Here is a 25,910-nt window from a genome sequence, read left to right on the forward strand (position 1 = left end):
CCTCTGCACACGGCGCCTACACGTCTAGCCTCTGCACACGGCGCCTACACGTCTAGCCTCTGCACACGGCGCCTACACATCTAGCCTCTGCACACGGCGCCTACACATCTAGCCTCTGCACACGGCGCCTACACATCTAGCCTCTGCACACGGCGCCTACACATCTAGCCTCTGCACACGGCGCCTACACATCTAGCCTCTGCACACGGCGCCTACACATCTAGCCTCTGCACACGGCGCCTACACATCTAGCCTCTGCACACGGCGCCTACACATCTAGCCTCTGCACACGGCGCCTACACATCTAGCCTCTGCACACGGCGCCTACACATCTAGCCTCTGCACACGGCGCCTACACATCTAGCCTCTGCACACGGCGCCTACACATCTAGCCTCTGCACACGGCGCCTACACATCTAGCCTCTGCACACGGCGCCTACACATCTAGCCTCTGCACACGGCGCCTACACATCTAGCCTCTGCACACGGCGCCTACACATCTAGCCTCTGCACACGGCGCCTATACATCTAGCCTCTGCACACGGCGCCTATACATCTAGCCTCTGCACACGGCGCCTATACATCTAGCCTCTGCACACGGCGCCTATACATCTAGCCCTCTGCACACGGCGCCTATACATCTAGCCTCTGCACACGGCGCCTATACATCTAGCCCTCTGCGCACGGCGCCTATACATCTAGCCCTCTGCGCACGGCGCCTATACATCTAGCCCTCTGCGCACGGCGCCTATACATCTAGCCCTCTGCGCACGGCGCCTATACATCTAGCCTCTGCACACGGCGCCTATACATCTAGCCCTCTGCACACGGCGCCTATACATCTAGCCCTCTGCGCACGGCGCCTATACATCTAGCCCTCTGCGCACGGCGCCTATACATCTAGCCTCTGCGCACGGCGCCTACACATCTAGCCTCTGCGCACGGCGCCTACACATCTAGCCTCTGCACACGGCGCCTACACATCTAGCCTCTGCACACGGCGCCTACACATCTAGCCTCTGCACACGGCGCCTACACATCTAGCCTCTGCACACGGCGCCTACACATCTAGCCTCTGCACACGGCGCCTACACATCTAGCCTCTGCACACGGCGATCGTCAACGTCCCACTTACCTTCAATAACACTTTTTCGCCCGTGCAAACTATTCCTCGTAAGACTCTGTACGTTGGGTAATTTCAGTTTTCCTATTCTTCCTTCCATTGCTGAAATTCCTCTTGTGTTTTGCAACGTAATCTCAAATTAACTGAACTATTACTTTGGGAGACCACAATCCCGCAGTTTGTAGGAAAAATGACCTCCTTCTGTTCTGTAGCTTCCATGTTGCTTTAACTCTCTGCGTGCCGGTCTCAAAAGGCGCAGTGAGTGACAGGAGCAAGATCCCCAGCGAGTGCTGCAGAAGTGGAGAAAGCAACTTTACAATCACGTAATATATTTGATGTAGAGATCCCAACACGCAGCACGCATGTAGAGATCCCAACACGCAGCACGCATGTAGAGATCCCAACACGCAGCAGGCACGCAAAGAGGTGTTGGGGGGCGGAAGATAGCGTAACGGACGGCTTCCATTGACCGCAAAGGAAGCAGTCTGCGCGTACGCCCGCGGCAAATATAACATGCTGCGGATAAGTAAGGGTGAATTCACGGGGCACAATTCCACGGTGGAATTCCGCACCGTGAGAATTGCGCAATGGAACCTAGTAGCTGGGGGGGGGGGGCAACGAAGCGGATTGCCGCCGCGTCATACGCAGCAGTAATTCGACCGTCGTAATTAGGCCTAATAGGCTCCGCACACACAGGCACAACCTCGTGCTAATAACACAACACACACACGTAAAACCACACGCCAACAGGCTACACACACACACTGACACCCCCACGGGAATAGACACGCCACACACAACGACAAGCTGACAGGTATTACACACACGCGTTAATATGCATTCCACGCATGTACACACTGTAATATGGACCCTGCGTGTTATGCTGCGTACGCTCAAACATATGCGAGAACATGCATGCTAATTTCCACAGTAATGTACAAAGACACATATGTGCCGTATTCACACAACACACATACTGCATAAAGAGGACCACGCACTTGCACACCACATGCACAGGCTACACATGCTTCAATGTACTGAATACACACAAGCACATGCTAGTACACCACACACACAGAGAACGACACGCTTACATGCTCTGGCTACACCACACAGCCTACACACTCAAGAATGTACGACATACACACGAGCATACCACATGTACTCTATAAAAACTACAGCACAACACATACACGCTAACTACATACACCCATGACCACATGCTAGCACACCAGCACGCAGGAACCAAACACATATACCAATGCATTATATGGACCACCTGCACCGCATACACAGATATCCAGACACTAATACGCGTCAAATAGCACACCACATGCTAATATGTACCGTATTCATACAACACAGAATATGTATTGCATAAACATGAGCGCATGCTAGCAAACAGCATAAAAATATGAAAAACATGCACACATGCTAGCAAACGGAAAAATCATGACCATACATGTGCACATGCAGGCGGAAAGATGCAAATAAGCAAAAATGAGCAAGTGGCACAATCATTACATGTTTATGTGTGCATGTATGCCAAATATGCCAAAATTAGCACATGAAACAATCATGACAAATCATGCAGACACGCATGCGAAACCATGCAAAAATTCCAAAAGTAGCACTTCCTAGAATCATGAGCCTACATGCAGGCGAAACATGCACATATGAGCATTAAGCCGCGAAAACATGCAAGTATGGCAATATGAAACATGGCCGTGAAAAAAAGGCAAAGATGCGCACATGCACACGGGAAAAAGCTAATATGAGCACATGCACGTGGAAATATGCGCAAAATATGTATATGAGCAGCTGCAAGCGAAACGGCGCAAATGCAGGCGAAAACCGGGAAATATGCGCCAAAAATGCACATATGGGCAGATGGCAGGAAAACTGAGCAGATGCACCGGAAAAGGTGCGCAAATGCAAGGGAAAACAAGCGCATGAGTGCAAAATAGGCACATGGGAGCAGCTGCAAGCGAAACGGCGCAAATGCAGGCGAAAACCGGGAAATATGTGCAAACATTTGTGCATATCACCAGATGCAAGCGAGAAAGGGCAAATATGCAGAAATCAGCAGATGGAAGCGAAAATGCATAAATGCAAATTAAAATAGCTTACCTCCTCAAGTGATGTGAGACCGCGAAGCGAATAGCGAAATTCTTCTGTTGGAGGTGGCAAAAGTCAGGTTGTGGAAGGCGTCCAATCATGAGCTTCAAGCCTCTTCACCAGACTAAATACTGCCTACGGAATCAGCTCTCATCGTGCACGGCTGCTGAACTGTACTGCTCGTGCACGATGGGAAGTCACGTGGTGCCGATTCCAGCCACCTCATTGGCTGGAATCGGCAGCAGGAATAACCGAAGCGTAAACTACAAATATGCGAAGAGGAGACACTGAATCCATCACTTTTCCTCCGTACAAACCGCCCAGGAGCTCCGCCCCCTCGCATCACATGACCATCATCATCACAGGTCCTTCAGCCACTAATATCCTCACTACTGCAGAGCTCCGCCTACACATGTGACTGATCACATGATGATGACATCACACAGGTCCTGGAGTCCCAATGTATTCTTTGCACTACTAAATTCTGCCCACTCACATGCTGATGACGTCATCCCAGGTCCTTCCAGCTGCAGGTCAGGTCCTGCTGGTAGTCTCTGGTGTTCTCTCTGTTATCAGCCATTCTCCCAGCTGTAAGGTAAGCTTCCATCACGTGTTCCTGTGCTTGTAGTGACGCTGTGATGCCGTCTCCTGGGGTCATACATGTTACATGTGGAGGTTCCTCCCCGCCGCTCACATTCCCTGGATTGGGGGTCAGTATTGGGGTACGATAAGAGGAGGCGCAGATTGGGACACATTTATCACAATGGCGCACGTGGAATGATACGTTTGGCATAGCTCCCCAGTATGTTAGTTCCCCAGAGGAGCTGGCATGGCCTTATAAGCCTCCTTACTCATCTTCTAGATGTCCCCACACCCCTCCTGGGTGCTCTCCTTGGGGCATATATTGTATTTTAGCCGCACTTAAGCACCGCTGCTGATTACAGCCACCTCATTGGTTGTTCGGCACCACGTGGATAGACCTCGTGCACATGGAGGAGCTGTGCACAACTATCACGTGACCAGAGATGTCCGCATGTTGTACTGCTGCTGAGAGGAACGGACCTGCCGCATGTGGAACATAACTGCTTCCTCGTGCAGAGAGGAACGTCTCTGACATAAGCTGCCAGGCGCTAAGAGATGGCGGCGCGTTGTACGGAGATTTCCTAGATGCAACAAGAGCCAGAAGACAACTATACGTGACATAGGAGAGCCCGTAGAGCGCTACTACAGAGCCTGTAGACCCCAACAAGAGAGAGAAGACAACTATACGTGACATAGGAGAGGCCGTAGAGCGCTACTACAGAGCCTGTAGACCCCAACAAGAGGCAGAAGACAACTATACGTGACATAGGAGAGCCCGTAGAGCGCTACTACAGAGCCTGTAGACCCCAACAAGAGAGAGAAGACAACTATACGTGACATAGGAGAGCCTGTAGAGAGCTACTACAGAGCCTGTAGATTCAAACAAGAGCCAGAAGACAACTATACGTGACATAGGAGAGCCCGTAGAGCGCTACTACAGAGCCTGTAGACCCCAACAAGAGGCAGAAGACAACTATACGTGACATAGGAGAGCCCGTAGAGCGCTACTACAGAGCCTGTAGACCCCAACAAGAGAGAGAAGACAACTATACGTGACATAGGAGAGCCCGTAGAGAGCTACTACAGAGCCTGTAGACCCCAACAAGAGGCAGAAGACAACTATATGTGACATAGGAGAGGCCGTAGAGCGCTACTACAGAGCCTGTAGATTCAAACAAGAGCCAGAAGACAACTATACGTGACATAGGAGAGCCCGTAGAGCGCTACTACAGAGCCTGTAGACCCCAACAAGAGGCAGAAGACAACTATACGTGACATAGGAGAGCCCGTAGAGCGCCTCTACAGAGCCTGTAGTCCCCAAAAAGAGCCGGAAGACAACTATACGTGACATAGGAGAGCCCGTAGACCACTACTACAGAGCCTGTAGACCCCAACAAAAGAAAGAAGACAACTATACGTGACATAGAGCCCGTAGACTGCTACTGCAGAGCCTGTAGACCCCAACAAGAGAGAGAAGACAACTATACGTGACATAGGAGAGCCCGTAGAGCGTTACTACAGAGCCTGTAGACCTCAACAAGAGACAGAAGACAACTATACGTGACATAGAGGAGCCCGTAGACTGCTACTGCAGAGCCTGTAGACCCCAACAAGAGAGAGAAGACAACTATACGTGACATAGGAGAGCCCGTAGAGAGCTACTACAGAGCCTGTAGACCCCAACAAGAGACAGAAGACAACTATACGTGACATAGAGGAGCCCGTAGACTGCTACTGCAGAGCCTGTAGACCCCAACAAGAGAGAGAAGACAACTATACGTGACATAGGAGAGCCCGTAGAGAGCTACTACAGAGCCTGTAGACCCCAACAAGAGCCAGAAGACAACTATATGTGACATAGGAGAGCCCGTAGAGCGCTACTACAGAGCCTGTAGATCCCAACAAGAGCCAGAAGACAACTATACGTGACATAGGAGAGCCCGTAGAGCGCTACTACAGAGCCTGTAGACCCCAACAAAAGAAAGAAGACAACTATACGTGACAGGAGAGCCTGTAGAGCGCTACTACAGAGCCTGTAGACCCCAACAAGAGACAGAAGACAACAATACGTGACATAGGAGAGCCCGTAGAGCGCCGCTACAGAGCCTGTAGTCCTCAAAAAGAGCCGGAAGACAACTATACGTGACATAGGAGAGCCTGTAGACCCCAACAAAAGAAAGAAGACAACTATACGTGACATAGAGGAGCCCGTAGACTGCTACTGCAGAGCCTGTAGACCCCAACAAGAGAGAGAAGACAACTATACGTGACATAGGAGAGCCCGTAGAGCGTTACTACAGAGCCTGTAGACCTCAACAAGAGACAGAAGACAACTATACGTGACATAGAGGAGCCCGTAGACTGCTACTGCAGAGCCTGTAGACCCCAACAAGAGAGAGAAGACAACTATATGTGACATAGGAGAGCCCGTAGAGCGCTACTACAGAGCCTGTAGATCCCAACAAGAGCCAGAAGACAACTATACGTGACATAGGAGAGCCCGTAGAGCGCTACTACAGAGCCTGTAGACCCCAACAAAAGAAAGAAGACAACTATACGTGACAGGAGAGCCCGTAAACCGCTACTACAGAGCCTGTAGACCCCAACAAAAGAAAGAAGACAACTATACGTGACAGGAGAGCCTGTAGAGCGCTACTACAGAGCCTGTAGACCCCAACAAAAGAAAGAAGACAACTATACGTGACAGGAGAGCCTGTAGAGCGCTACTACAGAGCCTGTAGACCCCAACAAAAGAAAGAAGACAACTATACGTGACAGGAGAGCCCGTAGAGCGCTACTACAGAGCCTGTAGACCCCAACAAGAGACAGAAGACAACTATGCGTGACATAGGAGAGCCCGTAGAGCGCCGCTACAGAGCCTGTAGTCCCCAACAAGAGCCGGAAGATAACTATACATGGCATCGGAGAGCCTGTAAAGCGCTACTACAGAGCCTGTAGACCCCAACAAGAGCCAGAAGACAACTATACGTGACATAGGAGAGCCCGTAGAGCGCCGCTACAGAGCCTGTAGACCCCAACAAGAACCAGAAGACAACTATACGTGACATAGGAGAGCCCGTAGAGCGCTACTACAGAGCCTGTAGACCCCAACAAGAGCCAGAAGACAACTATACGTGACATAGGAGAGCCCGTAGAGCGCCGCTACAGAGCCTGTAGACCCCAACAAGAACCAGAAGACAATTATACGTGACATAGCAGGGCCCGTAGAGCGCCGCTACAGAGCCTATAGACCCCAACAAGAGCCAGAAGACAATTATACGTGACACAGGAGAGCCTGTAGACCCCAACAAGAGACAGAAGTGACATGAGAGCCAATATACCACTACAATGCAGCCCATACAGTTTCTTGGCTGTGCAATACCAGCCTTGGACATCATTTTATTAATATAAATGTGTTAAAACCATAAATATATTCTGTAAGTCTCCTTACTTTGTCCTAAAATACACGGAAAGATAGGAAACAGCCACAAAAAGATCGAACCCGAATATAGTGTATGGTATGATACGTGTCTGCAGCTGGCGCGCTCACGTATCTCTAAATGATGGCGAAGGACACATTTTCACTGAAGTCCAACCATCTCCTCTACTGGCACTATAGTTACCGTTCACCAATCAGCCCTAATATTATGTAATGTGACCCGTCGTAGCCCAGAATCCGCATGACATCTGATGTACGAGACGTAAGCTGCAGATCCGGTAAATTGCTCGGTGCGGCCTTTGTGAATCGGACTTGTTTCTCCAGCAGATCCCATTAGATTGACATCTGAACAATGTATCGCCTTGATCTTGGTCTGCTTCCTGAAAAGCTTTTGCAGTGCAACTGCGGGATTATCCTGTTGAAAGAAGGCACTGCTGATAGGGAATGCCACCGCCATGTAGGGGGTTCGTGTTGAATGTTAGGGCCTATTCGCACAAACATATTTGCGCCGCATATTACACGTGCAAAAAAACACAGCATGTTCTATTTTCGAAATAGCACATATTAAACTAAGAAAACTTAATTATCCATTGAAATCAACGGGAGTAAGTTTGCTTGTAAATACACAGGGCATGCGCACGTTTAAAATACAGCAAAATACACACATATGCAATGGCTATTGCATAGATATGCTTACGCCCGTGTGAAGCCGACCTAAGGTTGCCTTCACACTGGTGAGAAAATCGCAAGTTTTGTGCATTGCGAGATGCACAAATAGGAACCCCATTCTTTTGAATGGGTTAATTCATACTTGTGATATTTCCCCACATGGCACTGTAATGTGATGCTATGCAGGATGCAAATCGCGGCATGTCCTATCTTTCTGCAATATCGCCCATTGTTTTCAATGGGGGTGGAGGCAGCAGCTCTGGTCCAATTGAAAGCAATTGGAGAACTCTGCGATCCTCTACTGTGTCTGTGACAGCCGTGGTGTGGATATCCTTCATCCCCACAATGATGCAAGGCTGTTTTCACATGAAAACGTCTCGCATCCATAGGGCTTTCACATGGTGGCAAGTGCGATATCATGCTGTGAATCTTCCTCGCCAGTGTTAAGGAGTAGAGATGAGCGAACGTACTCGTCCGAGCTTGATACTCGTTCGAGTATTAGCGTGTTCGAGATGCTCGTTACTAGAGGCGTGCACCACGCGATGTTCGAGTTACTTTCACTTTTATCTCTGAGACGTTAGCGCACTTTTCTGGCCAATAGAAAGACAGGGAAGGCATTACAACTTCCCCCTGCGACGTTCAAGCCCTATACCACCCCCCTGCAGTGAGTGGCTGGCGAGATCAGGTGTCACCCGAGTATAAAAATCGGCCCCTCCCGCGGCTCGCCACAGATGCATTCTGACAGAGATCAGGGAAAGTGCTGCTGATGCCGGAGCTGCTATAGGGAGAGTGTTAAGAGTTATTTTAGGCTTCAAGAACCCCAACGGTCCTTCTTAGGGCCACATCTGACCGTGTGCAGTGCTGTTGAGGCTGCTTTTAGCAGTGTTGCACAATTTTTTTTTTTTTCTTGTATATCGGCCATGCAGAGCATTGCGTCCGCAGTCTGCAGTCATTGTACAGAGTATAGAGCCAGTACTGGTGAGGCAGGGAAAGAGATATTCAGGCTATATAGGCAGTGGGCTTTTTCCCAAAAATTGGGGAAAAATACTATATTTGGGCTGCCTGTGACCATCTTCAGTTTACTGCGTGTCTGCTGGGGGTAGTAGTCCTAATTAATACGCAGCTAAGCGTTACAGCAGCCTTGCGCAAAATTGTTTCCTGGATCCGCTGTCTCTGTTACATCAGCGCCGTCATCCCGCCAGAGGGAAACAGTATACATAATATTATACGCTGCCTACAGTATCTGCTGTGGGTAGTAGTCCTAATTAATACGCAGATAAGCGTTACAGCAGCCTTGCGCAAAATTGTTTCCTGGATCTGCTGTGCGTTCCGTAAGGGAAGTCAGCTTCCAACCACAGGCCAATAAGCGGCACATTTAATTACAGCGTTCTGTTTCTGCACTACTGGTAATGCAGCATGCTGGGGGGTAGGGGTAGGCCTAGAGGACGTGGACGCGTGCGAGGACACGGAGGCCGAAGTCAGGGTGTGGGCACAGGCCGAGCTCCTGATCCAGGTGTATCGCAGCCGACTGCTGCGGGATTAGGAGAGAGGCACGTTTCTGGCGTCCCCACATTCATCTCACAATTAATGGGTCCACGCAGTAGACCTTTATTAGAAAATGAGCAGTGTGAGCAGGTCCTGTCGTGGATGGCAGAAAGTGCATCCAGCAATCTATCGACCACCCAGAATTCTGCGCCGTCCACTGCTGCAACTCTGAATCCTCTGGCTGCTGCTCCTCCTTCCTCCCAGCCTCCTCACTCCATTACAATGACACATTCTGAGGAGCAGGCAGACTCCCAGGAACTGTTCTCGGGCCCCTGCCCAGAATGGCCAGCAGTGGTTCCTCCCCCACCGGAGGAGTTTGTCGTGACCGATGCCCAACCTTTGGAAAGTTCCCGGGGTCCGGGGGATGAGGCTGGGGACTTCCGGCAACTGTCTCTCAAGAGCTTTCAGTGGGTGAGGAGGACGATGACGATGAGACACAGTTGTCTATCACTCAGGTAGTAGTAATTGGAGTAAGTCCGAGGGAGGAGCGCACAGAGGATTCGGAGGAAGAGCAGCAGGACGATGAGGTGACTGACCCCACCTGGTTTGCTACGCCTACTGAGGACAGGTCTTCAGAGGGGGAGGCAAGTGCAGCAGCAGGGCAGGTTGGAAGAGGCAGTGCGGTGGCCAGGGGTTGAGGCAGGGCCAGACCGAATAATCCACCAACTGTTTCCCAAAGTGCCCCCTCGCGCCATGCCACCCTGCAGAGACCGAGGTGCTCAAAGGTCTGGCAGTTTTTCACTGAGAGTCCAGACGACCGACGAACAGTGGTGTGCAACCTTTGTCGCGCCAAGATCAGCCGGGGAGCCACCACCACCAGCCTCACCAGCATGCGCAGACATATGATGGCCAAGCACCCCACAAGGTGGGACGAAGGCCGTTCACCGCCTCCAGTTTGCACCGCTGCCTCTCCCCCTGTGCCCCAACCTGCCACTGAGATCCAACCCCCCCTCTCAGGACACAGGCACTACCGTCTCCTGGCCTGCACCCACACCCTCACCTCCGCTGACCTCGGCCCCATCCACCAATGTCTCTCAGCGCACTGTCCAGCCGTCGCTAGCGCAAGTGTTGGAGCGCAAGCGCAAGTACGCCGCCACGCACCAGCACGCTCAAGCGTTAAACGTGCACGTAGCCAAATTTATCAGCCTGGAGATGCTGCCGTATAGGCTTGTGGAAACGGAGGCTTTCAAAGGTATGATGGCGGCGGCGGCCCCGCGCTACTCAGTTCCCAGTCGCCACTACTTTCCCGATGTGCCGTCCCAGCCCTGCACGACCACGTCTCCCGCAACATTGTACGCGCCCTCACCAACGCGGTTACTGACAAGGTCCACTTAACAACGGACACGTGGACAAGCACAGGCGGGCAGGGCCACTATATCTCCCTGACGGCACATTGGGTGAATTTAGTGGAGGCTGGGACAGAGTCAGAGCCTGGGACTGCTCACGTCCTACCCACCCCCAGAATTGCGGGCCCCAGCTCGGTGGTGGTATCTGCGGCGGTGTATGCTTCCTCCACTAAACCACCCTCCTCCTCCTCCTACGCAACCTCTGTCTCGCAATCAAGATGTGTCAGCAGCAGCACGTCGCCAGCAGTCGGTGTCGCGCGTCGTGGCAGCACAGCGGTGGGCAAGCGTCAGCAGGCCGTGCTGAAACTACTCAGCTTAGGAGAGAAGAGGCACACGGCCCACGAACTGCTGCAGGGTCTGACAGAGCAGACCGACCGCTGGCTTGCGCCGCTGAGCCTCCAACCGGGCATGGTCGTGTGTGACAACGGCCGTAACCTGGTGGCGGCTCTGCAGCTCGGCAGCCTCACGCACGTGCCATGCCTGGCCCACGTCTAATTTGGTGGTTCAGCGCTTTCTGAAAAGCTACCCACGCTTGTCAGACCTGCTCAGAAAGGTGCGCCGGCGCACATTTCCGCAAGTCCCACACGGACGCTGCCACCCTGCGCACCCTGCAACATCAGTTTCATCTGCCAGTGCACCGACTGCTGTGCGACGTGCCCACACGGTGGAACTCTACGCTCCACATGTTGGCCAGGCTCTATGAGCAGCGTAGAGCTATAGTGGAATACCAACTCCAACATGGGCGGCGCAGTGGGAGTCAGCCTCCTCAATTCTTTACAGAAGAGTGGGCCTGGTTGGCAGACATCTGCCAGGTCCTTGGAAACTTTGAGGAGTCTACCCAGATGGTGAGCGGTGATGCTGCAATCATTAGCGTCACCATTCCTCTGCTATGCCTCTTGAGAAGTTCCCTGCAAAGCTTAAAGGCAGATGCTTTGCGCTCGGAAACAGAGGCGGGGGAAGACAGTATGTCGCTGGATAGTCAGACCACCCTCCTGTCTATATCTCAGCGCGTTGAGGAGGAGGAGGAGGAGGGGGAAGAGACAGCTTGGCCCACTGCTGAGGGTACCCATGCTGCTTGCCTGTCATCCTTTCAGCGTGTATCGCCTGAGGAGGAGGAGGATCCTGAAAGTGATCTTCCTAGTGAGGACAGCCATGTGTTGCGTACAGGTACCCTGGCACACATGGCTGACTTCATGTTAGGATGCCTTTCTCGTGACCCTCGCGTTACACGCATTTTGGCCACTACGTATTACTGGGTGTACACACTGCTCGACCCACGGATTAAGGAGAACCTTTCCACTCTCCTACCCAAAGAGGAAAGGGGTTCGAGAGTGATGCTATACCACAGGACCCTGGCGGACAAACTGATGGTAAAATTCCCATCCGACAGCGCTAGTGGCCGAAGGCGCAGTTCCGAGGGCCAGGTAGCAGGGGAGGTGCAGAGATCAGGCAGCATGTACAGCACAGGAAGGGGAACACTCTCTAAGGCCTTTGACAGCTTTCTGGCTCCCCAGCAAGACTGTGTCACTGCTCCCCAGTCAAGGCTGAGTCGGCGGGAGCACTGTAAAAGGATGGTGAGGGAGTACGTAGCCGATCGCACAACCGTCCTCCGTGACGCCTCTGCCCCCTACAACTACTGGGTGTCGAAGCTGGACACGTGGCCTGAACTCGCGCTGTATGCCCTGGAGGTGCTTGCTTGTCCTGCGGCTAGCGTCTTGTCAGAGAGGGTGTTTAGTGCGGCTGGGGGAATCATCACAGATAAGCGTACCCGCCTATCAACCGACAGTGCCGACAGGCTTACACTCATCAAGATGAACAAAGCCTGGATTTCCCCAGACTTCTCTTCTCCACCAGCGGACAGCAGCGATACCTAAACAATACGTAGGCTGCACCCGCGGATGGAAGCATTGTTCTCTATCACCATCAAAAACGTGGGCCTTTTAGATTCATCAATCTGTGTATTATATTCATCCTCCTCCTGAAACCTGACGTAATCACGCCGAACGGGCAATTTTTCTTAGGCCCACAAGGCTCAGTCATATAATTTTTGTAAACAATTTTTACGTTTCAATGCTCATTAAAGCATTGAAACTTGCACCTGAACCAATTTTTATTTTAACTGGGCTGCCTCCAGGCCTAGTTACCAATTAAGCCACATTAACCAAAGCGATTAATGGGTTTCGCCTGCCCTCTTGGTTGGGCATGGGCAATTTTTCTGACGTACATTAGTACTGTTGGTACACCAATTTTTTGGGGCCCTCGCCTACAGTGTAATCAAATTAATTTTTTGCCCACCTGCATTAAAGCTGACGTTACATCAGCTGTGACGGGCACTGCAATGGGATACATTTATGTACAGCCGGTGGGTTCCAGGGAGCCACCCATGCTGTCGGTCCACACGGAGTTGTAACTGCATGTGTCCACTTCTAAAGAACCCCAGTCTGACTGGGGCATGCAGTGTGGGCCGAAGCCCACCTGCATTAAACATGACATTACCTCAGCTGTGATGGGCAATGCAATGGGATATATTTATGTACCGCCGGTGGCTTCCTGGCACCCACCCATGCTGTCGGTCCACACGGAGTTGTAACTGCATGTGTCCACTTCTAAAGAACCCCAGTCTGACTGGGGCATGCAGTGTGGGCCGAAGCCCACCTGCATTAAACATGACATTACCTCAGCTGTGATGGGCAATGCAATGGGATATATTTATGTACCGCCGGTGGCTTCCTGGCACCCACCCATGCTGTCGGTCCACACGGAGTTGTAACTGCATGTGTCCACTTCTAAAGAACCCCAGTCTGACTGGGGCATGCAGTGTGGGCCGAACCCCACCTGCATTAAACATGACATTACATCAGCTGTGATGGGCAATGCAATGGGATATATTTATGTACCGCCGGTGGCTTCCTGGCACCCACCCATGCTGTCGGTCCACAGGGACTTCAGAATAGGGAGTTGTACCTGCCTGTGTCTATGAATTAAAAACCCCAGTCAGGTTGGGGCATGCAGTGTGGGCCGAAGCCCACCTGCATTTAATCGGACGTTACCTCAGCTGTGATGGGCACTGCAATGGGATACATTTATGTACAGCCGGTGGGTTCCAGGGAGCCACCCATGCTGTGGGTGCACACGGAATTCCCATTGCGGAGTTGTACCTGCCTGTGACTATTTATAAAAAACCGCGGTCTGACTGGGGCATGCAGACACCTTGACAGAATGAATAGTGTGTGGCACATAGGTTCCCCATTGCTATACCCACGTGTGCAGCTCCTGATGGCGGTGGGACAGGATTATATTTCTCATTGCTTCTGTACAGCATTGTGGGCTATCGCCATGCCCCTTTTAAAGAGGGTCGCTGCCTAGCCGTGCCAACCCTCTGCAGTGTGTGCCTGCAGTTCCTCCTCATGGCAGACACACTTATAAATAGACATGAGGGTGGTGTGGCTATGAGGCCAGCGTGTGGCATGAGTGCAGCTGAAGGCTGCGCAGGGACACTTTGGTGTGCGCTGTGGACACTGCGTTGTGCGGGGGGGGAAGGGGGGGGTTTGGGCAGCATGTAACCCAGGAGAAGTGGCAGCGGAGTGTCATGCAGGCAGTGATTGTGCTTTGTTGGAGTTAGTGTGGTGCTTAGCTAAGGTATGCATTACTAATGAGGGCTTTTCAGAAGTAAAAGTTGTTGGGAGGGGGGGGGGCCCACTCTTGCCGCTATTGTGGCTTAATAGTGGGACCTGTGAACTTGAGATGCAGCCCAACATGCAGCCCCTCGCCTGCCCTATCCATTGCTGTGTCGTTCCCATCACTTTCTTGAATTGCCCAGATTTTCACAAATGGAAACCTTAGCGAGCATCGGCGATATACAAAAATGCTCGAGTCGCCCATTGACTTCAATGGGGTTCGTTACTCGAAACGAACCCTCGAGCATCGCGAAAATTTCGTCCCGAGTAACGAGCACCCGAGCATTTTGGTGCTCGCTCATCTCTATTAAGGAGCCCTTAGGCAGGTAATCTGTGTTACATCTACATGATGACAGGATACAAGTTTGCTCAGAAATTGCAGTAAGCTTTTAGGTGGCAATCTTCATCCTTCATTCTCAGACCCCCTAATATGCAGTTTACAACCTGCTCCAAGTTTCAGACTTTCCTTATGTGGACGTGTCCCTCACAGTAATGCATGCTGGATGAGAGGTCTGTGTGTCCGGGCGTAACGATCTGGTGCAGGTTGGAGTCCATTGTCATAACCGGTGCGGATCGGTAGCATGCTCTAACAAAGACAGATGTCGGTTCACATGTAAATATCAGTTGTGGTACAAAAGGAGCAGGCAAGTAGCGTAGTCAGGGAAGCCAAGGGTCGCTACACAGGTAGAAGCATGGAGGTGCAGCTGGAGGGAAAGCTTGACCACTGGCTGGGAGCACAATGATCTCACAAAGGAAGGAGGTACAAGGTCAGGTTTATATAGTGTGAGCAATCAGGGAAACAGGAGCAAGGAACGAGGACAAAGTTCAGCAGGGGAGCAATTCAAAGGGCTGGATAGCTCAGCAAGCAGAGCCGCCGCCTGGAGTACAGGAGCTCCTGGGTTCAAGTCCTGACACCCGAATGCTGCTGCATTCACTAGTTATGTATTTGTTCAACTTAATTTCTGTACTGCTTCCTCCTCCTATAGCTCATGAGATCTCTTCTCCAAGGAGAATCCTCCTCTACTTCACGTGACGACAGCTCTGAGAAGCTTTTCTCTGGATGCTCTATAAGTGAGGCTGTATATCACATATGATGATGACCCTGTATGATTTACAGAAGCTCCTTTCTTCATAAAGGTTCCTGCAGTTCTACAACTTCCAGTTCATCCCGCTTTCTCATCTTCTCCTCCAATACGCACCTTCTCCTGAATGACCCACCAAGGATGGACGAGGACAGGAAGGAGATCAGCAGTAGAATATTAGGCTTCACCTTGGAGATCATCTACCTGCTGACCGGAGAGGTGAACTTTTCTACATTTCTATCATCCTTATTATAGTATCCACTAAGTCATCGGGAAGGGAAATCTATAATGGGGAGTAATAGGAAGAGTCCAGTGTCCTGTATAAGAGCTTCTAAGTGACCAGCAGAAAATGTGAGGATTGGCCACCAATATGGTCCGTTATGTATAATGTAACTAATGTACCAATAGCAATGTTATAGGAGTAATGAGAATGGTAATTGGGCACATTGTAACCAGGAGAAGACCACGAACAAGAAGATCAGAGTTCGGAGTGTAGTCTGGAGGGGAGAAGGAGGAGAGGGACGGAAACAAGAGGATCAAAGGCCGGGGTATAGTCTGGAGAAAAGGAGGAGGAGAAGAGGGCCGGGAACAAGAGGATCAGGGGCTAGAGTGTAGTCTGGAGAGGAGGAGGAAGAGAGGTCTGTGAAGAATAGGATCAGAGGCCAGAGTGTAGTCTGTAGGAGAGGGCCGGGAACAAGAGGATCAGAGGCCGGAGTATAGTCTGGAGGGGAGGAGGAGAGGATTGTTAAAAAGAGGAATGGAGGCCCAGAAGGGTTGTCTGGAGGAGAGTTGAGAGCTGTAAATAGAAGGATCTTGTCTTGCATTTTACCTTGAGGCTAGCATTTTTCCCAATATATAGTGTTGCAAGAAAAAGTGAACCTTCTGGAATTCTCTGGATTGCTGTATTGATTACTCTTAAAATGTCTGATTTATATTTATCTGTAATTCTGATTTAGGAAATACTCTAACTAAACTAATAACACACAGAAAATTTAACTGTTCTTATCTTTTTTTGAGCACATTGAGTAACCTCCATAGTACAGGGAGACAACTAAGTTTTAATGACTTCATCAAGAGCTAAGTGGCAAAATGTCTTTCAATTAAAGGGGTTGTCCCGTGCCAAAACGGGTTTTGTTTTTTTTCAATAGCCCCCCCGTTTGGCGCGAGACAAACCCGATGCAGGGGTAAAAAAAATAACCCGTCCAATACTTACCGAATCCCCGCGCTCCCGCGACTTCTTACTTACCTTAGTAAGATGGCCGCCGGGATCTTCACCCACGATGCACCGCGGGTCTTCTCCCATGGTGCACCGTGGGCTCTGTGCTCTCCATTGCCGATTCCAGCCTCCTGATTGGCTGGAATCGGCACACGTGACGGGGCGGAGCTACAAGGAGCAGCTCTCCGGCACGAGCGGCCCCATTCGGAAGGGAGAAGACAGGACTGCGCAAGCGCGTCTAATCGGGCGATTAGACGCTGAAATTAGACGGCACCATGGAGACGGGGACGCTAGCAACGGAACAGGTAAGTGAATAACTTCTGTATGGCTCATAATTAATGCACAATGTACATTACAAAGTGCATTAATATGGCCATACAGAAGTGTATAGACCCACTTGCTTTCGCGGGACAACCCCTTTAAGGAGATTGGTAGTGTGGTTTTCAGTGTTGTTTTGTCTATTATTAATAATAATAATAATAATCTTTATTTGTATAGCGCCAACTTATTCCGCAGAGCTTTCAGGCATGGATAAATGCAAAACAATACAACAATTACAATATGAGATACATTGGGTTAAACACAAATGGGTTGGGGGTGGTACAGGAGGTGCAGGGGGTGGGGAACACAGGCAATAGGAAATTTCATGTACAGATCATAAAGTTACACAAAGCCTGCTTACTTACAAATCTTTTCTTGTGAAGGAAGATTAGGTAGTGTGAACCATGCCTCGTTATAATCAGTTTTCAGAAGAGGAGACAAATAAAGCTGAAAAAGGCTACAGAAGCATTGTTAAAGATCTGAGTGTACATCAATCTATAGTTAGGCAAATTATCAACAAATGGAGAAAATTCAAGACACGCTACTCTCCCTAGGCTTGAGCGTCTTTTTAAGATTACTTCAAGTGAACAGCAAAAGGCCTACATAAGACTCTACAGACTGCAGAAACCTTTATGTGTCCACTATTAGAGAAATACCCATCAAGAATGGTGTTCATAGAAGGACACCATGAAGGAAGCCATTGCTGGATGAAAAAAAAAAACATTGTGGCCTGTCTCACGTTTCTTTGAGACCCCATGGATGTTCCACAATGCTTCTAGGAAAATGTTCTATGGATAGATAAGATGAATGTGGACATTTTTAGCACAATTGCACAATACGATGCTTGAAGGAAAATGAACACTGTGCACCAACACCAAAAGCTCATCCAAATGTGAAGCCTGGTGGAGGGAGCATCACGGTTTGGAGCCATGATTGTGAATGCATCCTGGTTTGGAGTTGCTTTGCTCCTCAGGACCTGGATGCCTTGTGAACTTTGAGGGAACAATGAATTCTAAGGTGGATCAGAACATCTTACAGGAGAATATAAGCGTAGCCATCCATGACTTGAAGCTGAAGAGATATTGGCTGATGCAACAAGACAATAACCAAAAGCACGCAAGTATTCAACTAAAGAATAGCAGAAGGCAGGGGCTCACTCAAAAGCTCGAAACATGGCGGCGAAAAGTTTACGACCTGGAAAATTGCTCCAGGCACAACAACCTCCGAATTGTGGGCCCTCCCGAACATATAAGGATGACGTCCAGAGGAGTTCATGGAGCATTGATTGCGTGAGTGGTTTCCTGAGGCATCTTAATCGACAGCTTTCATGATCGAACGGGCCCCATTGAGTTCAAATGAGGCCTCCTATACCTGGACCGACATGTGATCCTGTAGGCAGCCCGTAAACATGGTCCGATCCGTAAAGTCAACGTATCAATATTCCCCAGTTATGAACATGGTGTCAGGGAAATTTTGTGTACAGCACCAATCAGGCCCACCCCAATGCCCCGCTGCCAGCGGTAAAGAAGAGACACCACACACGGAGGTCTGGTATAGTTCCTCACACGGGGAAATAACTGTGCACTTTATTACAGATTACATGGGGTCTTATACCCTTTGGTCACGTCACTAGGAATGGGTAATGGTCTCATTGGCTCAAATTCACCGCATAGCCATATATGTGAAGTCCGCATTTCCGCTTGAGGCAGTGATAGTTATATACGTAGTTAAACAGTCGTTATCTAGATACGACGCTTCTGGGAAACGGACAAGCACGTGGCCTTCGTATCCAGTTCTTCCTTGCGGTTTTCAAGATACATTTTGTCTTCGCCTTGCAAGGCCTTGGCATATTAAGTTTTTCTCATTTTAGCATTGAATAGAACTTGCATACAGGTATAAAAGCATAAAAAACATATGGCAATATATACATATACCCTCACAATGGGACTGCAGTGAGTTATCCTGTTCAAGCCTCAAGTACTTTTGTACATTATGACCCTGTTATGCATATTCTATATTAATGGTGGACATCAGACATGCAGAACCCAGATGCTTTGACTATTGGTTGGCCTCGTGCATGATGAGCGGTGGAGACATATTGCCTATGGATGGAGCAATCTTATTGAGTTCTAGATAAGAACAGTCTGTCTCTGAAAATATTGCGCATGCTCCTTCTTTCCTCATTTCCTATATTTGCCATTAGCTGGGAACCCCTTTAATCCCCCTTTTTAACCCATTAAGGACTAGGCTGTTTTGTACCTTAAGGACCAGACCCTTTTTAGGGATTTTAGCCATGTGGTAGTTTTACCTCTTGCTTTAGCTACCAAAATTATTTTTGCTGGGTTTTTTTTCCCCCCGTGACATATAAGGCTATTTTTTAATATCTTTTACACTTTTTTCCCGTTTTCTTTTCTTTTTTTTTATTTGTTTTATTGGGGTAAAAAACAAAAAAAAAAGTTTTTTTTTTTAAACATTTATAATTGTTTTTTTTTTTAAATTAGTATATTTACGCTAAAATAAAGTATTGTAACGGGTTCCTCATTTTATTTCGGACAGTTTCATATATAATATGTATTGTTTTGGATTACAGGACACATATAGCGACAGTTTTGGTTGGCGTCGGCTTTGGGTTATATTCTTTCTTTTTTTTTTTATTTTTTATGTATATATTGTTTTATTCTGTAATTTTTATTTACTTATTTGTATATTTATGTTTTTTACTATCTGTGTTCCCCATGATGTCATATAAGACATCTGGGGGACAGTCACATGTTTTTTGGTTCTTTTTATTTGACACTTTCCCACTGTAGCTGAGGCATCCATATGAGCCCCAGTTACATGGAAAAACATCCCCTGTAGTGAAATTAGTCACTGGCAGAGCTGATCAGGGTCTGCTACCACCCTGTAGCTCTGCTGTAGCAGGGAATCCCAGCGGTCACGTGACCCCCAAGCTTGCATAGTGAAAGAAACACTTTCACTTTAGTACATATCGCTCATTGAGCAATGTTTACTGAAGAAAGGAGGAGGCAGAAAGGGTTAAACCCCACTTCTTCCTCCTCTGTCTTATCAGCTGTGACTAACAGCTGACAACCCATCCTGCTTCTGATTGATTTCTAAGGCAAGAGGCTTTAATACCCGCTGTAATTTTACATACAGATGGGCTTTAAGCCCGGGACCAGGCACTGTAAATTTACAGCACCTGGACCTTAACGGGTTAAGTGTTGGTCTAAGCTATTGTTAGTGCTAATTTACTATTGTATCCCATGTGTAGAGAATTTGATTTCATACTACACCCAGAGGATTGTGGCTCATACAGGCCCATCTCTCTATTGAACTTAGATGATAAAAATCCTAGCAAAAATCTTGGCACTTTGCATAAACTTAGCTATACAGGACATTGTTTACCCGAGTCAATCGGGATTTATACCTGGGAAATCAACTTTAGATAATATATGAAGAGTGCATGTAGTCACGCAGGTGGGGTGGAGGTGGCAATCTGATTGGACTTTAGCTTTCCATGATGCTGTCAAGGCATTTGACTCAGTTGAGTGGCCTTATCTACTGGTGGTGCTCCATAGATTTGGGTACAGATAAATATTTATAAAATGGATTTCCATAATATATAGTTCTCTGGTTGCTACTGTCTCAGTAAATAATGACTTCTACCCACTCTCAGCTGACCAGGGGAATTCGCCAGGGCTGTCCTCTCTCCCCTCTCGTTCGCACTGGCCATAAAACCACTTGCATTACTCCTTCGTCAAGATCCCATCTATGAAGGCATAGTAATAGGCCCAAGGAAAAACAGAGTCGGACTATATGCAGATGACTTGATTCTGTTTATATCAAACCCTAAGAAAACTCTGCCACATGCTATCTCCCTGGTAAATACGTTTGGGCGTTTTTAAGGCCTATACATAAATTGGCAAAAGTCCACCTTTATGCCACTACGAGCAAGAGACTGGGTCATGGGAGTAAGATATGTAACTTCCAAATCACCCCAAATTGTAAATACCTGGAAATCCATATATCTAGAGACTTTGCTTATAGCTTCAATCTGAATGTGGCCCCTCTTCTCCCCTTTCTTCAGAATGAATTTAAGATTCGGAGTTCATTGCCCCCATCTGTAGCAGGTTAAATCAATCTTATCAAAATCATAATTCTCCCAAAATTTCTGTACTTTTTGGAACATGCAGATACAATAGTACCATAAGTTTTGGTTTTTTTTTAAATCTAACTCTATTAATCTCCTTCATCTGGGGAAAGGCCAGAGCCAAACTCCATCAGGAAACCTTACAACGCCCAAAAGAAATGGCAGGCACGCCACTGCCGGACTTTAAGATGTACTACCAGGTGGCCATATCGGATACCTTCGCCACTGGCTTTCTGATTCAGACCTCCCAAACTCAGAACATCATTTGATTCACTTCCTATCTGAGACTTCCCTCTGGATTATACTGGAAAAAGCAGATCTACATACTAGACTGCTACGCCCTGTACACAGATTGGCCGCTAGAGTCTGGCAGATGAGTAAACAGATTACTAGGTATCAAGGCACTCCCCTGGAACCCCCTATGGGGTAATAGAGCACTTCCACACTTGTTAAACCTCCCAGATATGCAATTCTGGATAGACCTTGGAATCACCTCCTTGGACCACTTGTATATTAATGTTGTTTTGGCCTCCTTTGAACAGCTGCTGCAGCTTTACCAGATCCCAAGAGCAAGCTTTTACAGATACCTCCAACTAAGACTTGCGCTCAACGTCCAATTCCCAAAACCACATCAGTCCCTTTCCACTTACCCCTTGATAGGAGTTTTGCGCACGCAGGGGCCTGGGGGTTAGTCTCACTGATATATACGCACCTCATTTGAGCTAAAATTTCACACGTGTAGTGGAGTGTATTGGACAAATGGGGAGAAATGATCCCCTCGCTCACTGAAGAGGAGTGGTGTACTGCAATGTCCTCCTGTACTTCAGTCTCAGCAGCAGCTAACAACAAACTGATTCAATTACATATTCTACTTCAGTGCTATTTGACACCGAGCAGACTCCTTAGAATGACTAGACCCCTAATACACAATGTCATCGCTGTCAGGCATCCTACGCTAACTTGAACCATTTGATGTGGAGCTGCCCGATGGTATACTCCTTCTGGAGAGAGGTTACAGACTTCCTGGGACATCTATTGGGGTTCCACATCAGGTATACTGGATGGAGAGCAGTGGCAATTCCATATCCACATTTTTCTGGATTGCGCTGGATGGATAGGAGACCCCCCCCAACGCTCCCCCAATGACGTAATCAAGTCAACTGTATTCTCCCATATGAAAAAAACAGTATATAAAAATAGAAAGTGCCCAGATAAACTCTATTAAACCTGGGGGATTTGGTGTGGCTCATCAACCACAATCCACACACAAAATGCATTTCAGCAATTGGTGGACCAAATGAGGTCTTCAACCCATCCAGGTGCCATTTAGCCTTTCACAGGTATGGCGATCATATCCTGAATTCTACAAAGTATCTTTTCAAATGTGTTACGTTATACATTGTACAATGTGTTAAGTAATTGTAACTGTTTTGTATACTTAAACCATGTTACACTCAGGTTTGTTACTGAGCAATACAATTTGATATGTTCTTATTGTCTAAATAAAATGAGTTTAAAAAAAAAAAAACGAAGGGCAGAAAAGAAAATGTCTTGCAATGACAAAGTAAGAGTTCTGAAATTAACCCTATGGCATGACCTAAAGAGGGCTGTGCACACAAGGCATACCAGAAATACTGATGAACTGAAACACATTTGCAGGAGGCAAGGGTCCAAAATTCCTCTTCAGCTCAGCATTGTTCAAATCTTATTTTGTGGGGGTGATCGTTGCTAAAGCGGCTCTACAGGTTATTAAATTCAAAAGTTCATAAATTTTTCTTTGTTGTACTGTAGTTGTTACTTGATGTGCTCAATAAGATATGAACAGTACCACTGTCTGTGTTATTACTTACATTGTATCTAAGTTAAAATTATAGAAAAACACAATCGGACCTCATTTTTTTTAGTGATCAGTTAAAAAATCCATTGAATTCCAAAGCATTCACTTAGAACTGTATATTAAACTGTAACAAGGGGGAGCCCTTTACCTCTAGAGGAAAGAAGGTTTTTTTACACCAACATACAAGTGGGTTCTTTACTGTAAGAGCGGTGAGACTGGAACATTCTGCCTGAGGACGTGGTGATGGTGAATTCACTTAGAGTCCAAAAGGGGCCTGTTCAGCCTTCCTGAGTGTAATAATATTACAAGTTATGATTACTGGAGACGGGTCGCTGACCCTAAGGAGGCCTTTTGTCTTCCTCTGGATCAACATGGCAGTTGATGAGGTTGAATGGGATGGACTTAAATTTTCTCAGTCTTATAAACTATAACTATGTTAATTAGCTTCACAGTAGGCAGGTTTGTGGTTTTTCTCTCTTTTAAAGTGCAGCATTTTGAACTTAGATTTGATGGTCCTCCTTGAGTTGCTCAGCCATTGAAGACAAAATGATAGCGGGCGTATGTATAGATGTGTCCCTCCTTTCCTTTTTTTCTTGGGTCAATATATCCCAAGATGAGTGGCACAAGATGACCAGATTTGATATGTGGCCACCTATTAGTTGTGATGTGACTTGCAGCTGATGTATCGCATATATAATCTGTACTGTGAGAAATTGGAATCTGTAATTAAATTCATGGAACGGTAAAAGGTGGAAACATCTGCAATTAAGGATATTATGTTCTGCATTTCATGACGTGGTGGTGAATGTGAGATTAGCAGTGGTATTGACCACTTAGCAGTATAATCAGGGCTGTTTTGGTGGACAAGGTTCTGGGAATCACTTGTATCTCTTATTATTGTGTACATGGATTATATATCTCAGTGTCTCTCCATACACAGGATTACACAATAGTGAAGAAGACATCGGGGGACGGTGTGACTCCCATCATCCATCTCCAGGAGTCAGGAGGATGGAGCAGGAGTCATTTCCCCATCACAGAGCCTCCCTCCTCGATACATGAGCAGAAGATCCTAGAGCTCACCAACAAGATGATGGAGCTGCTGACAGGAGAGGTGATGCTGCGGGGGATGGGGGACATTATACAGTAACAGGAGGGGTCTGGGTGATGACTGGATATTGTGTTGTCAGGTTCCTATAAGGTGTCAGGATGTGGCTGTCTATTTCTCCATGGAGGAGTGGGAGTATATAGGAGGACACCAGGATTTGTACGAGGACGTCATGATGGAGGATCACCAACCTCTTAAATCACAAGGTAAGCAGCAGATATACATATATATTTTGTATATACACTGACATCCCAAAAGACATGAGACAGGAGTTGATATTGTGTAGCCTTAATCTGATAAAGTGCAACAACTCGCCGTGGCATTGATTCCACAGGTGGATGGATGTTGAGCCATTCCGTTTGGATAACCATTCATATCGCCGTAGTATTTGTATGTGCAGGATCTCTGGTATATAACTACCATAACCAGGGCTGTATTTATAGGTGGTGCTGCCCTAAGCACAGAATCTGAATGCTCCCCATATAATGTTGGGTTCGCACTGTGCTATACTGGGCACCCAGCCTTCCCATCCTGTAATTCTGTCTGAATCACCAAAAATGGGATTCAAACAGAATCATGGATGGAACTAGAGTTTTTAATGAGTCCAAAGGTATCTGGTTTTTATATAGTAACATAGTATGTTGATCCAGAGGAAGACAAAAAATCCCAGTGAGGCAGATGCTAATTTACCCCATTTGATGGAAAAAATTATTTTCCGACTCCATAATGGCAGTCAGAATAATCCCTGGATCAATTTTTAAATTCGTACCTGCCTCCCAATACCATGGTTTGTATCATTTTACATTTTTTTTGTAAGACTGAATAGAGCAGTTGACTACAATATTCTGTCCACCCAAAATAACTAATTTTAGTCTATGGCCTCCATTTGACCAAATCAAGTCTATTGTTCCATTGGGGTCCTGTCCCGAAAACCATTATCGGTGATTCAGATGAAGACCCAGGACGGAATGCCACAGCATAGTGAATCATGTTGTGTAAATGAACCCTTAATCTTATTTTTGAAAATGGGCATCAGGGACATTCTGAAAAGGTGCATAAAGTGGCATATCTTATGCCCTACCCAATGTGCAGGGATATAACTGCTATAATACTGTCCTCTATGTACAAGAATATAACTACTATAATACTGTCCTCTATGTACAAGAATATAACTACTATAATACTGCCTCCTATGTACCAGAATATAACTACTATAATACTGCCCCCTATGTACAAGAATATAACTGCTATAATACTGCCCCCTATGTACAAGAATATAACTACTATAATACTGCACATATGGACAGGAATATAACTACTATAATACTGCCTCCTATGTACAAGAATATAACTACTATAATAGAGCCCCTACGTACAAGAATATAACTACTATAATAGAGCCCCTATGTACAAGAATATAACTGCTATAATACTGCCCCTATGTACAAGAATATAACTACTATAATACTGCCTACTATGTACAAGAATATAACTACTATAATACTGCCTACTATGTACAAGAATATAACTACTATAACACTGCTCCCTATGTACAAGAATATAACTACTATAATACTGCCCCCTATGTACAAGTATACAACTACTAAAATACTGCCTCCTATGTACAAGAATATAACCACTATAATACTGCCTCCTATGTACAAGAATATAACTACTATAATACTGCCCCCTATGTA

General features: G+C 47.5%; 1 pseudogene; it reads left to right on the forward strand.

Annotated features, from left to right (window-relative positions):
* Positions 1–3,724: 3,724 nt before the first annotated feature.
* The window catches only part of LOC136578553 (zinc finger protein 585A-like), a 97,161-nt pseudogene continuing 74,975 nt past the window's right edge, over positions 3,725–25,910 (forward strand).

The sequence above is a fragment of the Eleutherodactylus coqui genome, chromosome 9, assembly GCF_035609145.1.
Source record: "Eleutherodactylus coqui strain aEleCoq1 chromosome 9, aEleCoq1.hap1, whole genome shotgun sequence".
NCBI classification, from domain to species: Eukaryota; Metazoa; Chordata; class Amphibia; order Anura; family Eleutherodactylidae; genus Eleutherodactylus; species Eleutherodactylus coqui.